The sequence below is a fragment of the Quercus lobata genome, chromosome 5 (assembly GCF_001633185.2).
Source record: "Quercus lobata isolate SW786 chromosome 5, ValleyOak3.0 Primary Assembly, whole genome shotgun sequence".
Lineage (NCBI taxonomy): Eukaryota > Viridiplantae > Streptophyta > Magnoliopsida > Fagales > Fagaceae > Quercus > Quercus lobata.
Window position 1 is genome coordinate 68,624,924 of NC_044908.1, and position 12,815 is coordinate 68,637,738.

Sequence of the window (12,815 nt, forward strand, 5' to 3'; positions counted from 1 at the left end):
TTATATGTTGAATGCAAATTATATTGTTATATAATTGTATGTTTTAGTGTTCTAACATTATACTGTTATATGTTGAATGCTTGTGGAGCCAGTTATAATCGTATTTGTGGGCTAGATATTGCATAGTTTTCGTTAGAGATCAATTTTATTTCTTCTTAGTTTGCTGATCTTAATCTTTCTAGTCATAACATTCTCTTGAGCTGGTTGAATCCATGATTATAGTGGAAGATAACTAAAACTAATACAATGGTAGTCATCCTAAAAGGTTTTTCCCTGTGGAAGTTCAAAAAATTATGTTTCTTGTGAGAGCAATCATCATTCTAAAAGGTTTGTCCACGTGAAATCTCAAAAAACTTTGTTCCTTGTGAGAGCAATCATCATTATAAAGCGGATGTTATAAAGGTTCAAATTTTATTGAATACTGGTCAGAGCATTGTGATGATTGAAGCACTTGACATTGTTCGAACATTCCTTTTTTTCGGAAGAACCCAGATTCAGCATTAACCATTTTACTTTGCCCTGCCAATATGACCTGTTTAATCAACGCTCAAAAAAATTGCTTATATTATCTGGAGTTGTGATCATTGTTCCAGGCTTTTAGCATTAAGGGTTAACTTTGGTCGTTCATCTTTATTTTGTTTGGATGCAACTGATCTTTAGATTGGTAAAAGAGGGTTACTTCTTATGAATGATAATATATTAAAAAGAAACAAGAGTGCAATCCATCTTCAACTTTAGGGACAACCACCCAAGAAGGAAGAGAGGAGATGGAGATAGATCCATTTCAATTGCAGAAGGCAGCCTGGCGAGCCACATCGTGAGGCAAAAAATTAACATTCCTAGGAACGAAAAAGAAATCCCAACAAGCTTCAGTGAAAATAGGAGCGATGAACCTAGGGGGTAAAGAGTGTAGTTCAGTAGGGATTTAATGACACATTTAGAAACCCCTGCAAAAATAACATATTGGCATTTGTGCAAGACAGCCAATTCAATGTCTTGGAAGGCAGCATGAGGGAGTCGGGTCTGTTGGGGGGAAGAGACGTGAATGTGTAAAAACGATATCACCAAACTCATTTCTACCAACAGCTGCAGAGAAGGAGGCATGAGTTTGGAGAGATTCAAGAAATAATAATCAGACTTTGATGCTGCCAGTGGGAGGTGAACACCATTTTATGCTTGGAGAAACAGCCAATGAGGACCATGCTGAGATGATGTGGTCTTGACTCTTGATACACTTTGATTATACCTTCTGCATCTTTCCTTGTCTCTGGTGAGTGCCCTGCAAAGTTGGTTTGGTTTCTAATTCTCCATATGTTATCAAATAAAACTGAAAGCAAATAAAGTGAATCGGTTCACAATCTTAGCTTATAGATACTGGGGATTTTGGAAAAGTACACTCTGATTAGAGATATTAGGCTGTGAAAATTTCCAAGGACATGGATTAGGCATTTGTATTGGCCTAAGAATACGTTAAAATAGAATCCCTGGGTATATATTAAAAAGATCGAATATAATTTTATTGATAAGATTATCAAGATATTGAAAGATTCAAGAAATTGATTGGGATTGGTTGACATAGGAGAAATATATAGTAATAGAATTGGTTCCAATATTTTCTCCACCAATTTATGGTAGGTTTAGATTGGAGGGAATAGAGTAAAGTAGAATATAATTAGCCCAAAATTAACCTATTTACAGTTAATTATACTTTACTCTCCTCCACTCTCCCTCCCTCCCCACTCAATCCAAACAAACCCTTAAGTACCTACCTTTTAAAGATGTTGTCTTGTGTTATCGACAAATTTATAACCGTCCTTCCATATAGAAAAGTCAAAAAAATGAAATTGTCAATAATAAAGGCAACAGCCCTTTGGGTCATTTGTGTCGGGAAATGTAGACGTATGCCTATTCTTTCTCTCTCTCATAATTTAATTGTTACAATTTACAATGGAAAAAGACAGGATTTAAATACAAATTATCTTCATTGAAAATATTAGGAAGTGTGAATCATTTGAAAAAAAGTTTACGGAAGTGTCAATCATTTGAACCTCTCTCTCTCTCTCTCTTCCTTCATCTATCTATTTCATCATTCTATCCTTAATTAATTCTAATATGACCTTACATAGAACTTTATTGTAGTCTTTGCATGCCAAACTGGAATGATCCATTTAGAGGAAAAAAAAATTTCAAAATTTACTTTATAATTTCCTTGTGTCAATTTATGATTGGTACAATATTACTATCATATGGTATTATCATTAACATTATTTTTTTTTCCCATATACCAATCACAAATTCACATCACAAATTCACAACACGTTAACTCAATAATTATTATTAGAAAAAAAAAAAAAAACAATAAGTTGATTTAAATGTTGATAATGTAATAAAAAAAAGTAGCGCCATGTCTACAACATTTCCACAATACTTTCATTACAAATCGTAGGTGGCAAGTTGTTTTTTATCTTAATATAAACCCATTATTGTAATTACATTTTATCTCAATAGTAATAGCAAATTTAACAATTTGTCACCTAAGACTTGTTGTGAAAAGTGTTGCAAAAATGTCGAGGACATAACATTTCTTATAAAGTAAAGTCCAATTGACTAATTTCATATGAACGTAAGGTTGTAAATGAACTAAAATGTTGATGAACAACTTGAGCTTGGCTCTGGAAAAAACTTGTTTACTTTTGTTTGTTTAGCAAACAAGCCAAGCTCAAGCCTAAATTTAGGCTTAACTATTAAATTAGCCAAGCTCAAAAATTATAATATATTTGTGAATAAGTTCATAAATATGTTTTGAATTAACTATATATCTACTTGTCTAAAATATACTTTTATAGACTTGAGATTAGAATGTATAAATTTGTAACTAGGTTTATATGATATTAAATTATTTTTTATGGTTTATTCATAATATAAACAGACTATTCGTAGTAAAAATTCATAGATTTGTGAAGGGATAAAAAAAATTATTCATAGTTCTATACTTTTATTGTATATGGGAAAAGAATTAATCAAGCATCTTATGCACAAGCTCAAGCTTGTTCAATCAATCTTGAACATATACTCTTGTTTAGTGATGAGCTCGAGCTTACCTCATGTTTAAAGTAAAATTAAATGAACAAACTTAAATTTTTAAAGACAAAGTTTAGCTACAAAATTGGTTGTAACCTTAGATTACAACCTTATTCAATATCTTTTTATTGGAGGTAAATTTTGACAAGTCCACTATTAGATTACATATTCCTCTTATATCCTCCATGCTTGCAAAATTTTAAAAAAATTAAAGATCAATAGCTATGTTATCAATAAAATTTTTAAATTGCAAGTTTTTGTAATTTAAAATTATGCATAAAATATAAATTTATAGATAATATAGTAAATAATATCCGATTAACACAAAATTTGGCATATGTATTAAGATAATATAGAACATACAATTCAACGGTTAGATTTTTAAAATATGTAGTAATGTTTATTTTATTGAGTAAGTTTGTAGCCTTAAACTACAACTAATTTTGTAGCTAAATTTAGTCCAATTTTTAATACTTTAAACTCAGCTCAACTCAATTTCAGGCCTATTCAACGGTTTGAAGGATGCTGTTATTTTCATGTACCATTTGCTTCTTTTCTGGTAAAAGAAGCAAGACTGACCTCACCCCACCAGGTTGTGTTTGAAGCTTTTTTGGTCTTTATCCTTTGGCAAGAAAGTATGATTATTCTACACACGTCCACAGAAACACATAAAAATCAAAGTATTGCTTCTATATGACAATAATTGAAAAAAAAATTTTACGTGGGGCACACTGGAAGGTCTCTTTCTTTAGTTGGAGAGATCAAGACAAATCTGGATTTGTGATAAAACTTATGTTAATAATTTTCTTAAAGTGGTCAAGGGTTTTGATCTGGTCACCCCTACATTACGTACTAGGTGAGCTCTCATTCTGCTGACGTTTATTGGTTGAAACTATAACCAGGTTGGTCTAACAATGGCCCATATTATAATTGCACTAGGTGGAACATTTGAACATGTTGAGAATGCAACTATCTTTGATTTTTAAATTAATAGCTGTGTTTTTTACTTGTTTATTGAAGGATTATGATTTTATATGCTAGGTACAGTGCATAGAGGTTTCTGGGAGAACTCAGAAAACTAAAAAAATAAATAAATAAATAAATAAAGATATGCCCAGAGAGACGGAGAATCTAATCTTTATAATCGGTGGGTGTTTTCTGTAGCAACTTGCATGTGAATAAAATAAGTTTAATGGCTACTGACATAATCTGATGGTCAGTTTCAGAGATATCTTCTGTGAATTATTTGATATGAAGTTCAAAATGGTTCTAATTTGGATTTTTTTTTTTCGGCAAATGGTAATTCAGGGAATGATAAATTGCAGATGTACGTATCAAATATTTGTTGCTAGCATGTTCTTGTAAGTAAGAGCGCAGCCAACCTGCTAATCTGTTAAAACTGCAATTCCATAATTTTATTTTGTGTGTAAATTCTGCTATGATATTTTTTTTTTAAGAGAGTTACAATGTATGACATCTACTACTAATGATAACTTTGTATCATCAAACTAAAATATCAATCGATTTTTGATATAGATGGAAGTTGAACCTATCAAAGCCGCAGTCAATCACAAAAATAGCTACTACTAGAACATAGAAAGTAAAATGAATTACATTAACATAAAATTTCGCACAATTTTTTTTGTGTGTGTAATTTCTACAATGAATTTTTTTTTTTTTTTTTGAAAAAGAGTTTCAACTTATGGCATCCACTCCTGATGAGAGCTCTTTATTATTAAATTAAAACACCAATAATTGGTGTAAACAAATATTAAACCTGTCAAAACCACAGTCAATCACAAAAAGAGCTCCTACTAAAACATAGAAAGTAAAATGAATTAAATTGACACAAAATTTCTCACAATTTTTTTTGTGTGTAAATTCTACAACGATTTTTTTTTTTTTTAAAGAGAATTTCAACCTATGACATATGCTCCTAATGATAACTCTTTATCATCAAATTAAAATATTAATTGATTTTTGGTATAGGCGAAGATTGAACCTCAGATCTCTTATTTACCCATTAAAAATTTTACCAATTAAGTTAACTGAAACTCACAACAATGATATGTTAATTGATTGGTATATAATTTTTTAAAAAAAATATCAACCTGAAATTCATGTGAAAATGATATAACATTATATCACAACTTATTCTCTTTAAAAAATTGTGTGGAAAAAAAAAAAAAAAGCCCCCAATAATACCCATTTCTCTTGGGCACGGCCTATCACTTATAGTGCTTTTTTAGCTTCTGATTCGAAGCACAAAACCAATTGTGATACACCTCTAGGAAAGGTTCTAGGGATAAAGAAGGGTAATAGTTATAAGATTTGGCTTATTTAGATCAATCTCAATCCTTCAATTTCTGACATTAGCTTTACTTTTTCTTTTTTAACTTTCATCACTTTTATTCACTTGCCGACAGTAAAAGAAGAAACTTTCATCTAATGCATTGATGAAGATAAAAAGTGGGCCATAATTATTAAGCTGCTCTTTTTTATTTTATTTAAAGTATATAAAGGAAAGAACCAGGATTCTCCTTTCCCAAAATTCCCTCTATCAAACATCATTTTCAGATCTCACCGGCCACTAACCATTAACTATACTTGTGGAAAATGGGGAAGCCGATCGGAAGAAGAGAAAAAGTAATGATAGATCGTAGTGATAATAATTATACCTATAAAGCGAATCACTTTGAGCTCAAACTCCCAAAATTCCATTCTAATTTGGAATCACCGTCCAAAAGAATTTGGAATATGGCCTGCATTTGGGTGTAACTGTATACGAAACTTTGGTACGTGATTGAAGTAATTCTTAGCAAATTAGGGTTGTTTGATAGAGCATTTTAATTATATGTTTTTAGTTTTTAAATAATATATTTTTATATATTTTTTTAATTATACGTATTTTAAAAAAAATATAAATAATATTACTTAAACTCTTCTATTAAACAGGTTCTTAGATTTTGTCTAAGTAAATACTAAGATTTAAGAAAAAACTAATCCAAAACAATAAAATCATAATCAAATGTTTCATAATGAACTTTTAAAAAGATCTTAAATCAATAATTACAATTTTAAAAAAAATTAAGACCCATTAGCGCGGAATTTTTTTTTTTTGTTTTGTTTCTTTTTTACTTGCAATGTTTTTATTGAGCTTTAATTTAATTAAACTAATTCAAGGGTCTTGTAACTCAATTGATTGGCACCTCCTAATATTTCCATAACATCTAAGACAAAAATATTTTATAAACTCCGCTTAAAAGCTATGATATCTTTTAAGGAGAGTTAAGCAAAGAAAAACTCAACCTAAAACAATTCTTTATGAGACTAAAAGTAGTTGCTTTGAATTTTTCGTGGTGGTGGTTAACTAAATTAGACTCTAATGACACAAATTAATGGAGCACTATCTAGTACAAGAAATAAATAAGCCATTGATTTTTCTGCACTAAGCAAGACCCGAACTTTGTCACATTATTTTAATTCTGTCTTCCACCCAACTCTTTTCTTACACTATTTAAGGTTAGGTAATCGTATCAATTGGCTAAAAAGGTAGGAACAAAAATATTCAGGTGATTTGTTGCAAACCATGCAATCATGCATTAATAAAATTCAACATATAAGAATCTATTTTCTAGTTATCTGATCTTTCTCCTCTCTTATTAAGGAAACAAAACTTTAAATTTATGGCCTATTTTAAAAGTATTATTAGAATCACATATTTTTATACAATTTTGACCACAATTCATCACGTGACAAATTGTAAGTAATAAATGTATAAATTCATATGAACCCACTAGCACTCGTTTATCATTCCAAAGTCCCAACTTAACATTTACCCTATTTTAATTGTAGTTTCCGCCCAAATCTTTTACCCTATTAGCTAAAGGTTGGGTCAGTCATACTCTTATTCATTGGTCAACAAAAATGAAAATAAATAAATATAATATAGCCACATTGGTGACGTGCAACGCGTTTTCCATATAGTGCATGGAATTATTATTCAATTGGGAAAAATAAATATAAATAGATACAACCGTTGAACGGCACATTCTCACCCACAATTTTTAGGGTACCTGCCTATTCGAATGATGACGTGGCACTATGCCTTTGGTAAGAGACTAATAAGTGACTAACAGCTGAATTGATAATACACGCGCGCGGCGTGTTCATTCTCATTCATTCATTGCCCGCGCTTCCTCGTGTCTCATATGAAAACACGCTGTGGTGACAAGGACTACCGAGTAGTTGCTGATGTGGCTAATTATAAGCCGTCCATTTTTTTTAGAATAATTACTTTTAATTGATATAGTAAGGGGGAGTTTGATTAAACCTTTTAAAATTTTTTTTTTTCAAAATATTTTTTTTTTTTTTTACTATTTCTACTAATTATTAACCTCTTCCAATGTGAAAAATTAGAATAATTGATTAAAAAAATTATGTTTTGTAAATTTTGCCAAATACATTAAATCACTTCTTGAAACAACAAATGTGAATTTTTGCCCAAAATGTTGTAACCAAACAAGCACTAAAACACACTGTTATAATCACTTTTTTTTTCCTGACAGTAAATACTAAGGATATTATCAATTTTGTAGTATAAAGTGACAATGAATATAATTGGTGAATTTTTAAAACATAATAAATAAACATTTGAATTTCATTGTGACTAAAAATACATCAATTTATAAAGATTCTGTAGTATTGATAAAAATAAAATTATATAGTAAAAATTATTATATCCTTGTCACTCTTTTTTAATAGTTACAATAGGAATTAAAACATATGGTATTTATGATGATTTTTTTATCATCAAGTCAAAATTCAATAAAATAAGATTTAAAATATATGATATCTATTCTATGATAATTGTTTTTTTAGTTTTATGTTAAAAAATTAATGAATATATTTTATGTGCAGATGAGATTCCAAAAAAAGTTAATGATGATTGTCTTTTATGAATTTATCATGAGGCCAAAAAGACACTACCCAAATCACAATTTTTTTAATAAATAAAATATAATTTAAACCTTATGGAGTATGTTATATGATATTTAGTTTTTAGCATAGGTTAAAACATCATTGACTTTCTTTTTTGAATAGACGTGATTCAAACTTAAATGTATTAGTATTGTTACAGCTCTTTTTTTTTTCTTTTCTTTTTTGTCTTTATATTAATCATTACAAGTCTATTTAGGACCACTTATTTCGTTAAAATTAAAAAAGTTTTGTTGAAAATACTGTAAATAAAGGTAAAAGTTAGTTGAAATAGTATAGTGAGACTCATGAATTGTACCAAAAAATACAATAAGACCTATAAATAATAATAAAAATAAACTAAATAATAAAATAAATTAGCAAAATTAATCATATCAAACGGACATTTATATTATTTACACACTAAAGCAACATGGTCCTTCCACCACGCGATTACCGCCAAACCGTGTCTATGTGACGTGGGGTGTGGGGTCGTGAAGTGAGTGGGAAGATGTTGATTTCCACGTCACTATTACTATTTTTTTTAAATAAAAATAAAAGAAATACTATTTGGTTAGAATTTAGAATCAAAGCTGCTTCGAGGAATGTGTAGGCGTCAGAGTCTCAACTCTCAAGTAAAATACGTGTTTATTAAACTTCCTTAAAATTCAGTTCATTTACTGAAATGCCATTTGACCGTGTTTCCGTACACGAACGATAGAGCTCATGGTTTCATTACTACACCTCACGGCTTTACTAATGTTCAGGATTCTCCATCTTCTAGATCCCACTTCTATAGTGTCTGTATTTCCTTTTCAAAAAAAAAAATATAGTGTCTGTATTTGTATATAAGGTTTTTATATATATATATATATATATAAATATATATATATTTTTTTTATCAATTTTTCAGTTAAGTTTATTACTCCTACTACTTTTATATGAATTTTGTCACGTGCATTAGTTACATTGGATACATTAAGATACAAACATGTATTTCTCTTTTTGATAATCTTATCTTAAGTTTAAGGATTCGGTTAACGAGTGCCTATAAGATATTTATTAATGGACAATTTTAAAAAAGTTTTGACACCATTCTTTTGAAAAATATAAAGAGCTACCAAAAAAATTAGTTACTTTTTTTTTTTTAACATAAAATTTTTTTTAAGTACATTTTCTAAATTTTAAGACATCCATTAACTTATCCCTAAGTGTGATATGCTTATTTTAGACCTATCAAATATTTTTTAATAGAAGATTTAGACATCTCAATTTAGGACTTGGATTAGGTCCAGTCTAATGTCCAATTGCTTTAGACTCATTTAGACGATGACATGTTTAATAGTAAAAATATGGCATCATCAGAATGAGTTTAGTGCAATTGGACACTGAACTCAATCCTTATCCCCCCCCCCCCTCAACTTAAATGATACTCTTCTTATTTTTTTTTTTTTTAAAAAAACTACAGTTTTTTTATGATTTTTATTATTATTTATCTTTTTCAAAGAGTTTTAATTCAACTAATACACCACCACCACACTCTTAGTGCAATAGTCACTTTACAAGTATAAGTGTTTATGGAAGTGTGGGGAGCAAGGACTAGGGTTCAGGTCTCCATTAAAGGGAGTTTGACACACATATACACTTAAATTGGGCTAGAGTAGAATTTCTATTTTGTATAATAATTATTAAAAAAAAAAAAAAATCACACTTTCTTTCTTCTTTAATACTAAGTAATGAGATAAAGACTAAGGTAATGAGTTTTTTTACATTTTTGAAGGTAAGTCAACTTTTATAAATTTAAATTATGAATCATTAAAGGAACAAAATTAGGAGGAATTTTTTCCATTCAGACGTTCATATTATGAGCATCTATTGCTCTTCTAGTCAAAACATGTGCTACTACATTCACTTATATCATCACCTTAATCTACTAGGTTAAACCTTAACTCCAATGATGATGTGCCCATACTTGGAAAAGTTAGGAGTAGATTCAAGAAGAGATTTCACTGGGTCATAAGTATGGTTGTCAAAATCACGATCTGGATCATAGGATTGCATGATTTTATGATCCCACCTCACCAAAATGTTTAGGATCTCATTAGGATCGTAAAAATGGTAGGATCAGGTAGGATCGTAGGATAATATGGGATCCTACCAATTCTACCAAAACATCAGTTTTTGGTTTTTGGTTTTTGGTTTTTTTTTTCTATGTTGTGATGGTATGAATTTTTATTTATTTTTATATAATTATGTTAACCTAAGAAAATGTTTTCTAGTTTCTAGTTCACTTGTAATCAAAATGAAGGAATGCTTCGTCATTTCTAAATAAAGAATTTATATTGGCTTTGCTACCTTTTAAGCTATAATGTTGTTAAATTTGTTTGATCAATATACTAATTTGTGTTCTAATATTACTAATTTTTTTTCTTATATATAATTTTATTAGTATGCTTGTATTTGTATATTGATTGATTGATTTTTTTTTTTAGCATGCTCTGTAATTGTTGTTGAGTGTTATAACTTGAATAGTTCAGTATGAAATTGTATTTTGATCTCTTTTGCAGTTCTAATATACAAATATACAATGTCTACATAGATGATGATATGGATGATGATGATTAGGACGGTGGTTATAAGAACCCTAAAATAAAAATAATTAAATGTTCACTTCACCTTAATATTCATCTTGCTTTTGAATTTCATATTTTAATTAGCTAGTTTTCATTTGATAGCTTATTTTGAATTTTAAACTTGGAACTTGGAAAATATTTTCATATGTATTGATAAATATTTTGTTATTTGGTTGCTAATTAAACATTTATTTAATTTTTTAGATATATTTGGTCAAAACTTAAATATATTTGTTTTGTTAATATAGACGTAGTAATGTATGACATGCAAATTGCATCATATGATGCAAGTCTTTGTTTTTTTATGGATAAATTCACGATTTACGTGATTATTCAACATACAAAATTATTATCAATGTCTTTTTTTTTACTTTAAATCTAAAAATATGTAGGATCTTATGATCCACGATCCAATTCTACGATTCACGATCCCACCTATCTCCTCCAATTTTACGTAGCATTCCGAATTTGACAACCTTCATGAGTTTAAAACTAATAGATTACATGTATAAATTATTAATATTTATGTCATTTTTGTTTATTGCGAAGTAATTAACAATTTGGGAAGATCATTATATTTATTTTATTAATAATCATGGAATTTCAAATGAAGATATCTATTTAGAGCTAGAGAAAATATAAGAAATAAACTATTAACATAAAAATGTCATTATATTATTTTATACAAATTTTGATACATTTTGTTTGTCTGCTTGAAATTTATTTAAGCATAAAGTTTGACTATAAAATTTATTGTTGTCAATGGCTACAACTACACTCAACATCTTTTTATTAGATATGAATTTTGACAAATCTAACATTGGATTACTTTTCTTTTTCTTATATCCTCCATTATTGCAAAATTCTCAAAAAATTAAATATCAATAACTATTTTATTAATCAAATTTTTAAATTTTAAATTTTTTAGTCTAAAATTATGCATAAAATAAGTTTATGAATAAAATAATAAATAATATTTGATTGACATGAAATTTAAGATGTTTGTTAAACACATAATGAACATACAATTCGACAATTAGATTTTTAAAATATATAACTAAATTAAAACTTTTTAGTAAGAGTTGTTGCCAATTGGCTATAACTAAATTTAGAATAAAACTTTATCCTTTATTTAATTTATTATCCTTATAACATTTGAAACCAATATACAAACCTAAATCTATCTTTCATCTAAACTTTTTTATATTATAGGCGGAAAAAAAAAAAAAAAAAAAACAAAACAAAACGTCTTTTCTTGATATAGGCAGGATCGAAAAGCCACTTTTTCAAAGATATTGACCTTGACACCGACTTATATACACATACATGTATATATATATATATATATATATTTATGGAACACCGACTTACATATTATGTGTGTATCATTGCTTTTAGCACGTTTGTACAATAATGATTTAGGCCTTTGTGGGAGTTCCAACTTATATTTTCATATTTTAAATAATATTACACACATTTCACTCATATGTATTTCAAAAAACTCAAAACAATAATTTTTAAACTATCCTACCAAACACCCCCATAGTTTTTTTTTTTTTTTTTTGAAAAATCCTATAAATTTCTACTTGAAAACAGAATAATTGCCTTGGTGTTTCTATTTTTTTTTTTTTTTTTTGATAAAGTGTTTCTAATTTTCTATAGTACAAAATAAATCTTTGAAAAAAAAAAATTATCCTTTATATTGGTAGCATATTATACACTCCTAAACTCTTTACTTTAGTGAAGTGAGTTAAGTTTAAGAATGTTTAAACTTTAAACTTGCTTCCGTTAAACTTAATCTAGATTGAGCTGACTGCGTTTATATATTTTTTGTTTCAACTTTAGCTTCTATTCATTTGACTAAAGAAAATATAGTGCTATTTTACTAATTTTGTAAGTGTACCATCTTAAAGACTTTTTTTTTTTTTTTGGTTGAGAAAAGTACCATCTTAAAGACTTCAACTTATTAGCAGCATAATTTGACATTCTTATTTTTCAAAATTAATTTAGTACTAAAACAGTAAAAGGCTCACAAAAGTGATGCAAAAATCACACAATCCTTCAATATATGTGCTTTATTTAGTTCTAAAATTTTGTCAACTAGTTTTTCTCTTGATTATCTTT